This window comes from Primulina tabacum, chromosome 5, assembly GCF_025594145.1.
Source record: "Primulina tabacum isolate GXHZ01 chromosome 5, ASM2559414v2, whole genome shotgun sequence".
NCBI classification, from domain to species: domain Eukaryota; kingdom Viridiplantae; phylum Streptophyta; class Magnoliopsida; order Lamiales; family Gesneriaceae; genus Primulina; species Primulina tabacum.
The window spans coordinates 29,543,680-29,560,721 of NC_134554.1; the positions used below are offsets into that span (position 1 = coordinate 29,543,680).

Here is a 17,042-nt window from a genome sequence, read left to right on the forward strand (position 1 = left end):
CGTGTCAAACTTGCTAGACAACTTTTTTTTATGACTTTTTGCACTACTTTTTATTATTTTATTGTATTTATATGCATTGTATCAACCAAAAACGTGATCATTCAGAAGTTTAAACATTATTGGAGATTTTCTCTCAATATTCAAGGCTATTTTAGCTTTGGTTCATAACAAAATCAAACTTATCAAAGATTGCGTCTTTGTGGCGTTTGTCGATTGTTTTTCGCTCGGATTGTCAAAACAAGATCTTTGAAGGTTCGTTTGAAATTCAATTGTTTTATCGTTGATATTTGTTGCTAAGTTTTAATCGCTTAGAGGTGAATATCACAAATCGTTACTTGTTTCAAAAGATCGGGACAACATAATCGATCCTTGTTTGTTATTGAACTGAGGGTGCGATTTCGATATTCGTGCTTGCTTTTCATTCGTACGAGGTTTCGTATCATTTGGTATCAGAGCTTTGGCTCATTGAAATTCAAGTAAGTATCTTGTTCTTAATTTTCAGATCTGTCTAAAATTTTGTTCTGTTATCAGATCTGTGGTATCCTTTCGTTTCTTTTGTCAAATCTTTCTATATATAAAAAAAAATATATCTAAGAAAAGAAAAATATAAATTTCATTCTGTTATCAGATCTGTGTTATTCCTTCGTTTCTGTTTTCAAATCTGTGTTATTTTTCTAGTGTTCTTGGCTTTGTGCAATCCAAGTGAGACAGTTGCAAGTGTTACGAGTTGAATCTTGATAGTTTGGTATACAAATATAAAGATTGATCACATCTTTGAGAGAACTATCACATTCGAGTGAAAATATTTGAGTGCGAGTGTTATTTCTTTGGAGTGATTGTGAGAATTTGGGTGAGGAACATCTTTTATTTCTACTAACATTTTCTTGCAGGAACAAAATCTGAAAGTAAAATGGAGAGGGAAGTAGGAGAAAGTTCGAACCAGGGGTTGTCTAAGGTTCAAATGGAGGCGTTATTTGGCATTTTAGTAGAATGATGAGGGCCGAGTTGGATCCTTTATATGAGAGGTTGGATAGGCTTGAAGTTAGCACTAGTGAAAATAAATCTAAACCTAAAGGTTTGGGTACAGTCGAAGAAGAAAAGGATGATTATGAATTAGAAGTAGAAGAGGAGAGTCAAAACGAGAACTGGGGTAGGAGCGGAAGAGGTAGAGGATTTGGTAGGGGAAGAAGAGAAGCCTTACGGGGTAGGTACGATGATGGGGATAAGGAAGATAATAACACCGGTAGCATTAAGATGAAAATTCCGTCGTTCCATGGTAAGTCGGATCCAGAGGCTTATTTAGAATAGGAAAAGCGAGTTGAATTCGTGTTTGATTGTCACCATTATTCCGAACAAAAGAAGGTTAGGTTGGCCGCGGTTTAATTTGTTGATTATGCACTTATTTGGTGGGATCAATTAGTGACCACTAAGAGAAGATGCAATGAGAGGCCTATAGAAACTTGGGCTGAGATGAAGAGCATAATGAGGAAGAGGTTTGTATCAAATCACTACTATAGAGAAATGTTTAAGAAGTTACAAACTTTGAGACAGGGTGTGAAGAGTGTTGATGACTACTATAAAGAGTTGGAAGTAGTCATGATTAGAGCAAACATAGATGAGGATAGTGAGGCTACTATGTCTCGTTTTCTGTGTGGTTTGAACAGGGAAATTCAAGACCAAGTGGAGCTTAGACATTACTTGGATCTAGATGAAATGGTGCAGATGGCGATAAAAGTGGAGCAACAACTCAAGAGGAGAGGAGTTGGCCGTACCACACAATATGGGAATACATCAACACCTTGGCGTTCCAACGTTGTTAAACGTGAAGAAAGCAAGGTAGTGGTCAAACCAAAAGTTGACATTAAACAGGAGGCGCCTAAGCAAGGAGTGCAAGGTAAACCTGAAACTACTATTAATCGTTCTAGAGATATTAAATGTTTTAGGTTTCGAGGAGTTGGCCATATTGCTAGCTAATGTCCCAATAAAAGAGTGATGGTGTTGAATAATTATGGGGAGTATGAATCTCATAGTGAGGGAGATGATGGAGAGGATGAAGATGAGATGCCTGCATTAGAGGATTCTGATGAGGGATATGAGGCAGTTGTGGGCGAAGCATTAGTGACTAGGTGTATAATGAGTACCCAAGTCAAGGAAGAAGAAACTAACCAAAGGAAAAACTTATTCCATACTAGGTGTTTTGTCAATGGCAAGGTTTGCAATCTTATTATAGATGGAGGAAGTTGTACCAATGTTGCTAGTTTTGAGATGGTTGAAAAATTGAGCTTGCCTACTTTGAAACATCCTCAACCATATAGGCTACAGTGGTTGAATGATTGTGCTGAAGTGAAAGTGAACAAACAAGTCTTGGTTGTGTTTTCGATTGGGAAGTATATTGATGAGGTGTTATGTGATGTGGTGCCAATGCATGCTTGTCATATTTTGTTAGGGAGACCATGACAATATGATAGGCAAGTGACACATGATGGGTTTAAAAATAGATATTCTTTTGTACTCAAGAAAGAACCCATTGTTTTACTTCCTTTGTCCCCAAAACAAATCATGGAAGACCAACGACAAAAGAAAAAAAGAGATGAGGCCGAAAGAAAGAGTGAAAAGAAAAGTGAGGTGGCCTTAAACAAACAAGAAAAAGATATGGTCAAAAAAATAAGTGATAAAAAAAATGATGAGATGACCATAGAGATAAAAAAGGAGGGAAAAGATAATGAGAGGAAAGAGGTAAAAAAGAAAATATATATGGCCCAAAAGAGTGATATGAAACAATTGTTGCACACACATGATACACTTGTGTTGATTCTTTACAAAGAGATTCTCTTTAACACAAGTGATATAGCCGGAAATCTTCCGAGCATTGTTGTTTACCTTTTGCAGGAGTTTGATGATATATTTCAGGAGGAGCTACCTCAAGGAATACCACCATTGAGGGGGATTGAGCACCAAATTGATTTTGTGCCCGGAAGTGCATTGCCAAATCGTCCAGCTTATAGAAGCAATCCGGATGAGACTAAGGAGCTTCAGCGATAGGTAAGTGAATTGTTAGATAGGGGTTTTGTGCGTGAGTCCATGTCTCCTTGTGCTGTACCTGTTTTATTAGTTTCTAAGAAAGATGGATCATGGCGAATGTGTGTAGATTGTAGGGCAATCAATAATATAACCATCAAGTATAGGCATCCCATACCTAGACTAGATGATATGTTAGATGAGTTGCATGGTGCATGTATTTTTAGTAAGATTGATTTAAAAAGTGGTTATCACCAAATTAGAATGAGGGAAGGTGATGAGTGGAAAACGGCATTTAAAACCAAATATGGGTTATATGAGTGGATGGTCATGCCTTTTGGCTTAACTAATGCTCCTAGTACATTTATGAGGTTGATGAATCATGTTTTGCGTGCTTACATAGGGAAATTTGTTGTGGTTTATTTTGATGATATTCTTGTGTATAGCAAAGATTTAGAAGAGCATGTTGAGCATTTGAGACTTGTACTGACAACACTTAGGGCTGAACATTTATATGCTAATCTTAAGAAATGTGATTTTTGTACAAGCAAACTTGTCTTTCTTGGTTTTGTGGTAAGTTCACAGGGGATACAAGTGGATGAGGACAAGGTAAGTGCTATTCGAGATTGGCCAACGCCTGCTAATGTTAGTCAAGTTCGAAGCTTTTATGGTCTTGCAAGCTTCTATAGGAGGTTTGTAAAAGATTTTAGCACACTGACGGCACCGATGACGGCGGTGATTAAGAAGAACGTTTCATTCCATTGGGGCGAGGAGCAAGAGAAGTCTTTTAATATTATTAAACAAAAATTAATTAATGAGCCTTTATTTGTTTTGCCTGATTTTTCTAATACTTTTGAAATTGGAAGTGATGCTTCAGGTGTAGGTATTGGAGGTGTTTTGATGCAAGGAGGACGACCAGTGGTGTACTTTAGTGAGAAACTCAATGGAGCAGCACTGAACTATCCAACGTATGACAAGGAGTTGTACGCGCTTGTGAGGACTTTGGAGATGTGGCAACACTACTTGAGGCCTAAGGAGTTTGTGATCCATACCGATCATGAGTCTCTAAATTACCTTAGGGGACAACAGAAACTGAACCAGCGGCATGCCAAGTGGGTGGCATTCATAGGAACATTTCCCTACATAATCAAATACAAACAAGGTAAGGATAATGTAGTGGCCGACGCACATCACGGAGGTACATACTAATTTTCTACCTTGGATTCAAAAATCTTGGGATTTGAATATGTGAAAGAATTGTATGCGATGGATGAGGATTTTAAGGAAGTATTTGAAACATGTATGCATGTTCCACATGATAAATTTTATTTGCATAATGGGTTTTTATTTAGAGAAGATAGATTGTGCATTCCTAAGTCATCAATTCGTGAATTACTTGTGAGGGAGGCACATGGTGGTGGTTTGATGGGGCACTTTGGTATGGCTAAAACTTTGAGTTGTTTGCATGAGTATTTTTATTGGCCACATATGAAACGTGATGTTGAACGTGTTTGTGAAAAATGCATTACTTGTAGACAAGCTAAGTCTAGAACACAACCACATAGATTGTATACACCACTTCCTGTTCCTAGTGAACCTTGGATTGATATTTCTATGGATTTTGTTTTAGGTTTGCCAAGGACAAAGAAGGGGAGAGATTCAATATTTGTTGTTGTTGATAGATTCTCTAAAATGGCACATTTTATTGCTTGTCATAAAACCGATGATGCATCCAACATTGCAGATTTGTTCTTTAAGGAAGTCGTTAGGTTGCATGGTATGCCTAGGACTATTGTATCTGACCGTGATGTTAAATTTTTGAGTTACTTTTGGAAAACTTTGTGGGCTAAGCTTGGCACTAAACTGTTGTTTTCTACTACATGTCATCCTCAAACGGATGGACAAACTGAAGTTGTTAATAGAACTCTAGGAACACTTTTGCATGCTATACTAAAAAAGAACTTGAAAAATTGGGAAGAATGTTTGTCATTTGTTGAGTTTGCTTATAACCGTAGCGTGCATTCTACTACGAATTATTCACCATTTGAGATTGTTTATGGTTTTAATCCTTTAACTCCTTTGGATTTGATGTCTTTGCCTGTGAGTGAAAGGTTGAACATGGATGGCAAGAAGAAAGCTGAATTCGTTAGAAGTTTGCATGAGAAGGTCAAGAATAACATCGAGAAAAAGAATTTACAATATAAGAAGCAAGCCAACAAGGAGAGGAAAAAGATGGTTTTTGAAAAGGGAGATTGGGTGTGGTTGCACTTAAGAAAGGAAAGATTTCCAGAAAAGCGACGTTCGAAACTCTTACCTAGGGGTGATGGACCATTTCAAGTGCTTGAAAAGATCAACGACAATGCCTACAAATTAGACCTACCAGGTGAGTACAATGTCAGTTCTACTTTTAATGTTAGTGATCTTTCGTTGTTTGATGTAGGAGATGATCAAGATTTGAGGACAAATCCTTTTCAAGAAGGGGAAAATGATGCAAACGTGGTTGATCAAGCACCAAAGAAAGCATGGGAGTCGTTGGAGTTGCCCGAAGGACCTATAACGAGGGGACGTAGCAAGAAGTTTAAAGAAGCACTTCAAGGACTCATGATGAACTACCAAGGAGGATCTACAAATTGGGTGACTAAATTAGAGGAGGTTGGGAATCATGGGAATAATATTGGAGGTTTTTGGAATGTTATTCAAGTGCAATTGCCGAAGGTCCAGCGCACCCGCGCTAAAACAGGGACCGCACTCACGGTCCAATGGCCGAAGGACCAACGCACCCGCGCTAATAAAGGGACTGCACCCGCGGTCCATGATACTCGATTTTCCCGAAGCTGCACCGCACCCGCGGTCTTCACTGCAGTGTCAAACTTGCTAGACAACTTTCTTTATGACTTTTTGCACTACTTTTTATTATTTTATTGTATTTATATGCATTGTATCAACCAAAAACGTGATCATTCAGAAGTTTAAACATTATTGGAGATTTTCTCTCAATATTCAAGGCTATTTTAGCTTTGGTTCATAACAAAATCAAACTTATCAAAGATTGCATCTTTGTGGCGTTTGTCGATTGTTTTTCGCTCGGATTGTCAAAACAAGATCTTTGAAGGTTCGTTTGAAATTCAATTGTTTTATCGTTGATATTTGTTGCTAAGTTTTAATCGCTTAGAGGTGAATATCACAAATCGTTACTTGTTTCAAAAGATCGGGACAACATAATTGATCCTTGTTTGTTATTGAACTGAGGGTGCGATTTCGATATTCGTGCTTGCTTTTCATTCGTACGAGGTTTCGTATCAGTGGGTTTCGTGCTTGCTTTTCATTCGTACGAGGTTTCGTATCAGTGGGTCTCTAAAGGATTGATAAGGCTTGGACCCAAATAGATTTGGGTACCAGATAATAAAATTTGTGTTTGCAGGAACAACAGAAGAAAATCAGAATCAGCAACTCCACATGGTATCTGGATAGTGGATGCTTAAAAGGTAAAATCATGGGTAAGGGTAAGATTATCCATGGTATTATAACTATTAATGATTTACTACTGGTTGAGAATCTCTGTTATAATTTGATTAGCATTAGTCAACTGTGTGATAATGGTTATTCTATATCTTTTCAGAAGCACACATGCACAGCTAAAGATTCTGCAGAGTCTACTGTATTAACTGAAAAGAGAGAAGGCAACACCTACAAAGTTTCATGGAACTTAGATCATGTTGCTGTTCCTACATGTTTAGTTGTCTCTCATACTGATAAGAATTGGCTCTGGCACAAGAGATTGAATCACCTAAATTTCAAGTCAATCAACAATCTCAAGAAGCAGAATTTAGTTGATGGTTTGCCTGATATTAACTTTGTTAAGAATCATGTTTGTTCTGCATGTCAACTTGGCAAGCATGTGAGATCTAGCTTCAAGAACAAAGGTATTAAATCAATTTCAAGGTGTTTGGAATTATTGCATATGGACTTATTTGATCCAATCCCTATCATGAGCTTAGGGGGAATGAAGTATACACTTGTTGTTGTTGATGTCTTTTCTAGATTTACATGGGTAATATTTCTTACTGGAAAAGATCAAATCAATAGCCTCCTGATTAAGCTTCTGAAAAAGATTCAAAATGAAAAATCAGTTTCTGTAATTAAAATCAGAAGTGATCGGGGTACTGAGTTTACTAACAAGATTCTTGAGTTGTACTCAGATGAACAGGACATTCGTCATGAATATTCAGCTGCCAGAACACCTCAACAGAATGGAGTGGCTGAGAGGAGAAACAGAACTCTTAAGGAAGCTGCTAGAACAATGCTAGCAGATGCAGACATTTCTTAGCGCTTCTGGACAGAAGCAATCAACACAGCATACTACACACAAAACAGAACCATGATCAACAAAAAACACAATCAGACTCCATACGAAATATGGAAAGGGAGTAAGCCTAATGTTTCTTACTTTCATGTATTTGGTTGTAGATGTTTTATGCACAACAATGGTAAAAACTATTTGTCTACATTTGACTCGAAATCAGATGCTAGATTATTTTTGGTTATTCAACAGTAAGCAAAGATTTTAGAATTTTCAACAATAGAACTCTTAATGTTGAAGAATTTTCAAATCTAAGTAACAGGTTAGACAGAATTCATCTGGAACTGGATAGTGAAGATGATGCAGAACCTAGTGTTAAAGATGCTCAAAATCCAGAACCAGACATTCTTCTGGTAGAACCAATTGTTCAGACACAAGATTTACCAGAACCAGAAGTGAACATACCAGAACCGGCTACTGCTCCAGCTGAGCCTATTTCGAATACATCAAACCAGGAAGAAATCTCTTTAAATCCATTTGTTTGGAGGAAATCACATCCTCCATCCTTGGTTATTGGTAATCCTGCAGCTCCATTAAGAACTAGAAGGCAAATGAATAATGAATATATGCATGCTGCCTTTATCTCCCAGGATGAACCAAAGAAAATTGAAGAAGCTCTTCTGGATCCCAGTTGGATCGAAGCTATGCAAGTAGAGCTGAATCAATATAAGAGAAATGAATTTTGGTTTCTTGTACCCAGACCATCTCATCAAGCCGTTATTGGAACTCGGTGGGTATTAAGAAACAAACTAAATGAAGAAGGCATTGTGGTCAGAAATAAAGCAAGACTGGTAGCTCAATGTTTCAGTTAAGAAGAAGGAATAGACTACGATGAAACCTATGCACCAGTAGCAAGGCTTGAAGCCATCAGAATATTTTTGGCCTTTGCTGCTTTTAAGAGTATCAAAGTTTATCAGATGGACGTGAAAAGCGCATTACTAAATGGTCTACTGCAAGAAGAGGTCTACGTTGAACAACCTCCAGGTTTTATCGACCATTTCTTACCTCATCATGTATTTAAATTACACAAAGCCCTGTATGGTTTAAAACAGGCACCTAGAGCATGGTATGACAACCCCTCACAATTCCTTGTCAATCATGATTTTACTATTGGCACAGTAGATAAGACTCTATTTACCTTAGTTAAGAATAAGCATATTTTGTTAGTACAGATTTATGTTGATGACATTATTTTTGGGTCAACTAACCCCAAACTGTGTGCAAAGTTTGCTAAATTGATGCAGGATCAGTTTGAAATGAGCATGATGGGAGAATTAACATTCTTCCTAGGACTGCAGATGAAGCAACTTGATACTGCAATTTTCATAAATCAAGATAAGTATACCAAGGAGCTACTGAAAAAGTTTGGCATGGAAGCATGCTCTGCTGCTTCCACTTCAATGAGCTCATCTACTAAACTTGATAAGGATGATAGTAGAATTTCAGTAGAGGTAACTCAGTATCGTGGTCTTATTGGTTATTTGTTATATCTTACTGCCAGTAGACCTGATATTATGTTTGTTGTTTGCATTTGTACAAGATTTCAATCTAACCCTAAGCAATCACATTATATTGCTGCTAAACGTATTCTGAAGTACTTAAAGGGAACTCAAAATGTCGGCTTATGGTATCCCAATGATTCATCTTTCAATCTTATTGGATATTTAGATGCTGATTATGCAGGTTGCAAACTAGACAGAAAAAGCACAAGTGGTTTTTGTCAATTCTTTGGTGATAGGCTGATCTCCTGGTTTAGTAAGAAGTAGACTTCTATAGCTACGTCTACTGCAGAAGCAGAATACCTTGCTGCTGGAAGCTGCTGCTCTCAAATACTATGGATGCAACAACAACTTAAAGACTATGGAGTTCAAGCCTCTGAATCACCTATCTTCTGTGACAATATCAGTGCCATTGCAATTACGCAAAATCCAGTACTTCATTCCAGAACGAAGCAAATCGACATTAGACATCATTTTATTAGAGATCATGTACAGAAGAAGGACATTCGTCTGGAATACATTTCTACTGATTTACAGGCAGCAGACATCTTTACAAAACCTCTGCCTGAAAATAAGTTTTCTTATTTTCGTAATATACTGGGTTTAATTGATTTAACTTGATTATGTTGGTAAATTTTATCAGTTATATGTTATTCGACTAACATTGATTTACTTGCAGAAGAGTAAAGAGATGACTTGTGACAATTACTGTTATTTCATTTAGAATGTAATCGAAACCAAGTTACACGATCTAATTCATCTCCTACAAAATCTTGCCACTCAGAAATCCAGTTATTCAACTCATGACTCCTAATCCTCTTGAAAGACTCTGCACTGGAAATATTTTCTAGCTGATGCCATTCTTTCCAGAGCATCACTTGAAGCAGAACTCTATCAGTAGCAAGCTCAGAAACATGATCAACTTCAAACTCCCGTTTGTACTTCCTTGTTGTTGCTCTTTGTGCAGTAGTAGAAGAAACCGTTTCGTTGATATTCTGAAGATCTTGCACTTTGAACCGTGAAGACATGACCTTTATCCAGATATATTCCTCAATGGTCTTCTTTAAAGCTTCCAGATGAGGAAGTGTTTCTTGTGTTACCAAGAAATGAGTACTGCTACAGGCATCCGAATCACTTGAGTCCGACATATCAAATTGTTGTTTCTTTAACATTTGTTGTTATCTTATTTATAGACATGTTACATTTAATGATGAAGAAGTTCAAAAGTCTCAAGTCAACCGAAACGTCTTCTGATTTATTCAGACTGATTTTTTCTATCCCTTATTTATTTACGCAATCAATAAAAGCAGTAGATAAATAAAGACGTGACAAAATGAGATTTTTCACTCATAAAACTAGAAGCATTACATAACGTTTATCTACTACATTTGTTGATATCAGCAGCTTGAAGTACTTCAGTGCAAAGTACTTCAGCAGGAACCTATCTAAGGACTGCTGGGAACCCCTCTCCTTGAATAATTGTGGTTGTGGAAGAGGTGATTCCACAGCCTACTCCTAATAATTTTGAACAATCTTACTGATTGTTCATATTATAAACTGAGGATTTTCTTCCTAGTCTTCATATCGTAAAAAAGGATGTCTTCAAACATCTTCTTACGAGATGCTGGAAATTGCCTCTGGAACTCCTCTACTGATTCAGACTCTGGAGAAGACTCTGAGAGTTTACTTGCTCTACCCATTTGATTTTAATTGATTTGATAAAAGTATAAATGATTTAGTTTGTGAACTTGCAGGCACTTATATAGAGTTTTGGAAAGCTAAAGAGACGGCTATCTGACTACACGAATACCAAGAATCATCTGTCTTTCCCTCAGATTTTGTATCTTCGCATTTATTAAGTTGCATTAATTAAGGGGGAACAATATCGTTTTCAGACTGTTATTTTCTTGCTTTGTCAGAAGCAGAAAGGATATTTGTCTTTTCGATAAAATAATATGTCTACTGGTTTTCATTAAAGTGCTGGAAATATTTCATAACTTTGTAACTTCCAGTAGATATTATCTTAAAACGACAGATCTCCTTCTGGATATTTTCAGAAACCAATTGGACAGCCCGCTCTTTTCATCTCTTTTCAAAATTTTAAAATCATTAGTCAGTCTGACACCATCTGTTTAACTTTTCAAATACTCAACCGCAAACATATTGACACGTGTCCTTGTGTTTCATTGACGGCTGTACACTTTTGAATATTAACCGCCTCTCTCATTTCTTTTCACTTTTTACGATTCCAGACTTTTGCCTACTAGCTACTGATTTCTCTTGCTCACTTCTCTTATAGATCTTACTTTAAATTTATCATGTTTACAGAAGAAATGGCCGGAGCTTACACTTTGAACGCTTATCAAGTTAACTTTGCTTCCGTCCTAACTATCAAGGATGAACATTTTGTCAAGATGTTTCAAACTATTGAGAAATCCGATCTCAGAAAATTCTTGGAGGCACCTGCCATTATCTACAAAACTGTTCTTTTGGATTTCTATGTCAAGACAACTGTACAAGAAGAAAAAATCATCTATTCTCAAGGGAACACATCTATTTCCATCAACGGTGCATTATTGGGATCTACTTTCTTTCTGCCTTGTTCTGGTCTCTCTGAACTTTCTAGTATTTCTAAGGAGGAAATGTCTACTGTCCTTCTTAATTTCTCAACTTCTGGAGAGGAACTCTCTCCATCCTGTTTCAAGAAGCTTTTAAAGATGGAATTTCAAGTGCTCGCTGACATTGTCGCAAAAACACTGTTGGTAAAAGCCGGAACGTTTGATCGGCTGACCAAAGAAAAGGCTCAGGTGATGATTGCCATCACTTTGGGGTATAAGGTGTATTGGAGTCGATTTCTTTTCAAAATCATGATGGATATGATTGTTCGGAAGAGTTCTGGTTTTGTTGTCTAGATCAGCACAATGCTCAAGGACGCTGGTTTTGCCTTTACTACTGAGCAGGATGCTTCTTACGTCACTATGACTGATGGTGACAATGTGCTCGCCTTAAGGCCAAAGCCATCCATTGCTGAGTTCATTGCCTTGAAGAAGGAAGTTGGAGATGCACAAACTAAGGCTCAAGGACCTCAGAAGAAGATAAAGAGAAAAAGAGTTGTTATCTCCACTGATTCTGACAAAACGGTGTCTGCGCGTCTGCTGCTCCTACCAATTATCTCTACCAGCAACCCCTAGCAAGAAGAAAGCTCGCACTGTTGTTCGCATAAAGAAAACAGTTGCAAGTACTAATTTAGACACTGTCCCCTTGAGACAAGTGTTTCCAGAAGCCACCTCTTCTATGCCAGAATCAATCCCTGCTTCTAGACCAGCAGCTACTTCTACTGCAACCAACTCATCTACTACCCCAGTTTTCAGACCAACTTCTGGAGTTGTCATTCGGGAATCCTCCGCTTGGTCTTCTGCTTTTAGACCACTGATGCCTATGCCATCCTCTGATAAAGGCAAAGCAAAACTTGTTGAAGAACCACAATCTCATGACCCCAAATTTTCTGTTTTGACCAATATTGAACTTCACATCGAGGAAATTGAGAGAGCTGCCAATGAAGGCATGACGTTCTTCGACGAATGGCATAAGGTTCGGGTTTTTCATCCTCTCTCCTATTTCAGGACAAAAGGAACTTTTGGAAGATAGATGAAATACGAGGAGAAAGTTTTTGATCTTGCCAAGACTCAAAATGTAATTGAAGCAATGAGAAGAAGAAGCTTCATTCTTGTGCAGCTTAAACGATAGAAGCTGGAATCTATGTTGACGACTCTTCAGTCAAATTTTGATGCATTAATTCCCACTGCTGCTCAAGATCAGAATGTGATCTTCATTCTAACTGCCCGTTTGAAAATGATGAATGAGCAACTTCTTGCTCAGGAACAGGCATTTGAAGACTCTTCACGGTGTTCAGTAAGTTTCGTTCCAATTTTTGATCAGACTAAGACAGTTGAGGAACGGATTACAGCTTCACCAAAAGCTAAGATCTCCAGTACTCCTTGTATCACCTACGCGACCTACTCAATCCTCATCACTTATTTTTGTTCGAGAATGGGCTTCGGTGGACGAAGTCATTGAATCCATTGTTATTTCTGCCTCCGCTACACCAGAAGCAGTTCAGGCTGCAAATATGGTCCCACCAGCAGTCCAACCAAATCAACCCGTGGCAGATTCAGATGCTATTCGATCTCCATCATTGCCAAATCTAGAGATCTTCTTTACTGAACATCGAGTGGAAATGGAAGCTATTTTGAATGATCCCTCTTCATCCATTCCAGACTCTGAACAACTGGAAGCCTTGGAAGCTGCCGAACCACAAGAAATTGCAGCACCTGGATCATATACTACTGCTGAAGAAACCTCTTCTGAACAGACCGTTGCAATTACTACTGCTTCTACCGAATTTGTCCCTTCTACTGCTCTGGTTGTTCATCCTATTGACTCACCCTCTCAAATTGTTCATACTACGCATCTTGCGGATATCAAAGAAAGAATGCTCACCAGAAGTCCCTCTCCAGAAGAAGAGCAATTCAATCTTGAGTTTGAGTTTGACACACTCAGATGAAGTGTTGAAAGAATCTCAGAGACTGTCAAGCAGTTATCTCATGAACATGCTGGTGAGGTCTATGCCACCACAAATTTCAGAAAATGAGTCAAGAAGTATGTCATCAACACAGCAGAATAATTGGCTAAAAATGAGGTTGGATCCAACCTTTTCAAAACTAATATCCTGAAAAGCCACGCTGACCTCGTGCTTGGTTAATCTGATGTCCTTCGAAGAATCTCTACTCATGACGAATCTCTTCACTCCTTATCTACCAAAGTTGAATCAATGGACTCCAGACTCGAAACTATCAACACTCAGATTGAGTCACAATCTCAATCGATTCAGGCTCTAAATGAACAAGTTTTGAGTCACACACCACTTCTGGAGATACTGAACAATGGCATTGCTACTATTACTGGACGAGTAGATCTCTTACTCACTCGAGTGCAGGTTACTGATGCCAAAAAGGGGGAAACAGAAGGCAGACCAGAAGCAGAAGGAAGAACTGGAGGACATCAAGCTGAATCATCCTTTAGAAATCTAGATCCTCCTCAGGATGAGGATACTATGTTCCGGGACATTGGAACAGATGACTAGAATTTCTTACTACTTTATGAACATTGTTCAACTGTTTATTTACTTATGAATCATCTAGTTTTAATTGCTATTTGCTTTATTATTCATCGCTACTAACTTCTAGGTTTTGGCATCGCCACAAAGGAGAAAATTGATAGACTTAATTTAGTTGTGGTGATGAGAATCAAAAACAGTAGGAATAGCAATTACCAGAAGACAATGCAAAGTAGAAGCTATCGATTCGCCTTTAAGCAGTACTTTAGTTAGTACTCAACGGCTTAGAAAAACAGAAGCTGTAATAAGCAGAACTTGGCTTCACTAGAACAGTACTTAACGGCTTTTACTCGGTGGTTTCAATCTTAAATCTTACCGTTACTTTATCAAGTACGAGTATTAAATGCTGAACAAAGTCATTTAATACGCATTATCTATTTTGGTATGAAACAAGACTGATTGTTTTGTAGTCTTTTTGCAGGAACCTTTTTTAAGCATTAAAGCTGTTTCTATCTCAGGTCAAAGAAGCCGTTCTAATTATAGACGTTGGATTCAAGTTATCTATATATATGGATCAAACCCATTTAGAAAATAACGATGATCATTTTATCAAGAAACAGATTATCTATCCAACGTTACTTTGAGCAACTGCGAAAAAATCGTTATCTTTCAAGCTCAATTTGCAGAAAAGTAGTACATGCTTCATATCTTACATCTGATCTTTGGAGATCATTTTGTACTGCTGTTTCTTCACCTGTTCAAGCAAAACACTTTACGATAATTTTTTAAAGAAGAGTTTGTAATTTGGAAAAGAGTCTTTTCCATAAAATTGTTGTATTGTATTGTATTATATTGAGTTGAGTTACTAGAGTTTCAGTAGGCAAAAGATAAGTCCTGCTGAAGTGGGTGTGTACAAGTATGTACTGTAAAATCCGAAGACCTTCTGGAAATAGAAGAAGGGGAGACGTAGAAGATTTTATCTTCGAACTTCCAGAAACAACTACTGTTTACTGTTATTACTGTTTTTCACCTACTCCATCGGATCGTTTCCGCATTTATATTTGTGATCTGCTGGATTTACGCTTGAACAAGAACAGCTAAAATCTCTAACAGGATTCTAGCACCCTTCGCAAAAACTATCTTCAAAGGAAAGAGTTTATTCACCCCCCTTCTAAACTCTACATCGATCCCCAACAACTTGAATAAAATAGAATCTATGAGAGGAATTAAAATAATTAATCATTCAATTTATTTTATTTATTATTAGAATTAGTGGGAAAAAAACAAATGAAAAAATTGATTGATTTTCCACATATTTTTTCTCATTTTAGCAGCTTTACAAAAATATATTTCTAGTATCATATCATATAATGTATGTTGATGAACAATTCATTTCATCCATACTTTTATACTTGCTTCTAATTCAAATTTAGTACTTTTTTTATTAATAATATTTAACAATTAAATTATATTTGTTCAAGCACTTAGAAATTAATAATTTGACAAAATAAATTTAAAAATAATTGATTAAAAATAATTTTTTTCAATTCAATTCATTTATTTAATTTAAAAGTAATAATGGTGATTTTACATTTTTTTTGTTTTTTCATTTGCCAATATATTTAATTTATAATTCATTTGGATAACTCTCCATTCAAACATTCATATACTTTATCATGTGTTATTCATATATACAGTTTTTTGAAGTTTTTTTAAAAAATTTAATATCATTATAATTATTTTTAACAATTCATTGAATTTATTCAAATGATAGTGAAATAATCCAATAAATAACATAATTAATTTAATTTAGAATTTAAATGAAAGTCCAACAAAATTATTAAAATGAAAAAAACAATTAATACTAATATTAAGTAATAGTGATTTTTAAAAAACAATTTAGCTCAAACATTCAAGAGCATGGATATGACTTACTTTGCTACATACAAACTAAATATAAATATAACTCAACTTTATTTTCTCACGCCCGTTTAAAATTGTAAAACTTTTCAATCGTTCACATTTTTATAGGTATATATAATGAAATAAAATGTTTTTTTTAAAAAAATAGAATAGAATGCGATATAATACAATTAAATATTATAATGAACTCTATTCAAAACATTCAGTACTTTATCATGTATCCTCCTTAAATATAATTTTTCGAAGTTTTTTTTACAAAATTTAGTTACATTATAATTATTTTTAACAATTCATTGAGTTTATTCAAATGACAGTGAAATAAACCAATAAATAATATTATTAATTTAATTTAGAATTTAAAGAAAAGTCCAACAAAATTATTAAAATGAGAAAAATAATTAATACTAATATTAAGTAATAGTGCTTTTTTTAAAAAAAATTAGCTCAAACATTTTAGAGCATGAGATGACTTACTTTGCTATATACAAACTAAAATATAAATATAACTCGATTTTATTTCTCACGCCTATTTACAATTGTAAAAATTTTCAATCATCCACATTTTATAGGCATACAGAATGAAATAAAATGTTTTTTTTTAGAAAAATGAAATATAATACAATATGTCATAATTAAATATTATAATAAAAGAAAGACAACGAGAGAAAGTCAAATGCACAAAATCATAACTGTGAATATGGCTAATTGGTATTAATTATTAATTAATAGACAAAATGTGAAAGTATCACATGATCTGCCACTTGATAATGAGAAAAAGTAAACACGTGAAAGGTCCAATTAGTATTAATTATTAATTAACAACAAAATGTGAAAGTATCACATATGTCACTTGATAATGAGAAGAAGTAAACACGTGAAGGGTAATTATGTCCGTTCACAATTGAAATAGTGATATAAACAGACCATACAGCGAAAGAAAGTCACTAGGCTTGTCTTATGGCCATGTAGAGGAAAATCTAGTATAAAATGAAATTCCTAACTAACTAGGCAATCTTTAATTTCATGTTATTTTTCTTATTGTTTAGATTGAACGGACCCATTTGAAAAAAAAAGATATGAAATCATTTACTTGTGATATGTTAGTAGAGAAACAAAAATATAAATA

The 17,042-nt window shown here is 35.9% G+C and overlaps 1 pseudogene; it reads right to left on the reverse strand.

The window, feature by feature from the left end:
* LOC142544326 (uncharacterized) overlaps positions 1–17,042 on the reverse strand; it is a 166,935-nt pseudogene that overhangs the window by 53,250 nt on the left and 96,643 nt on the right.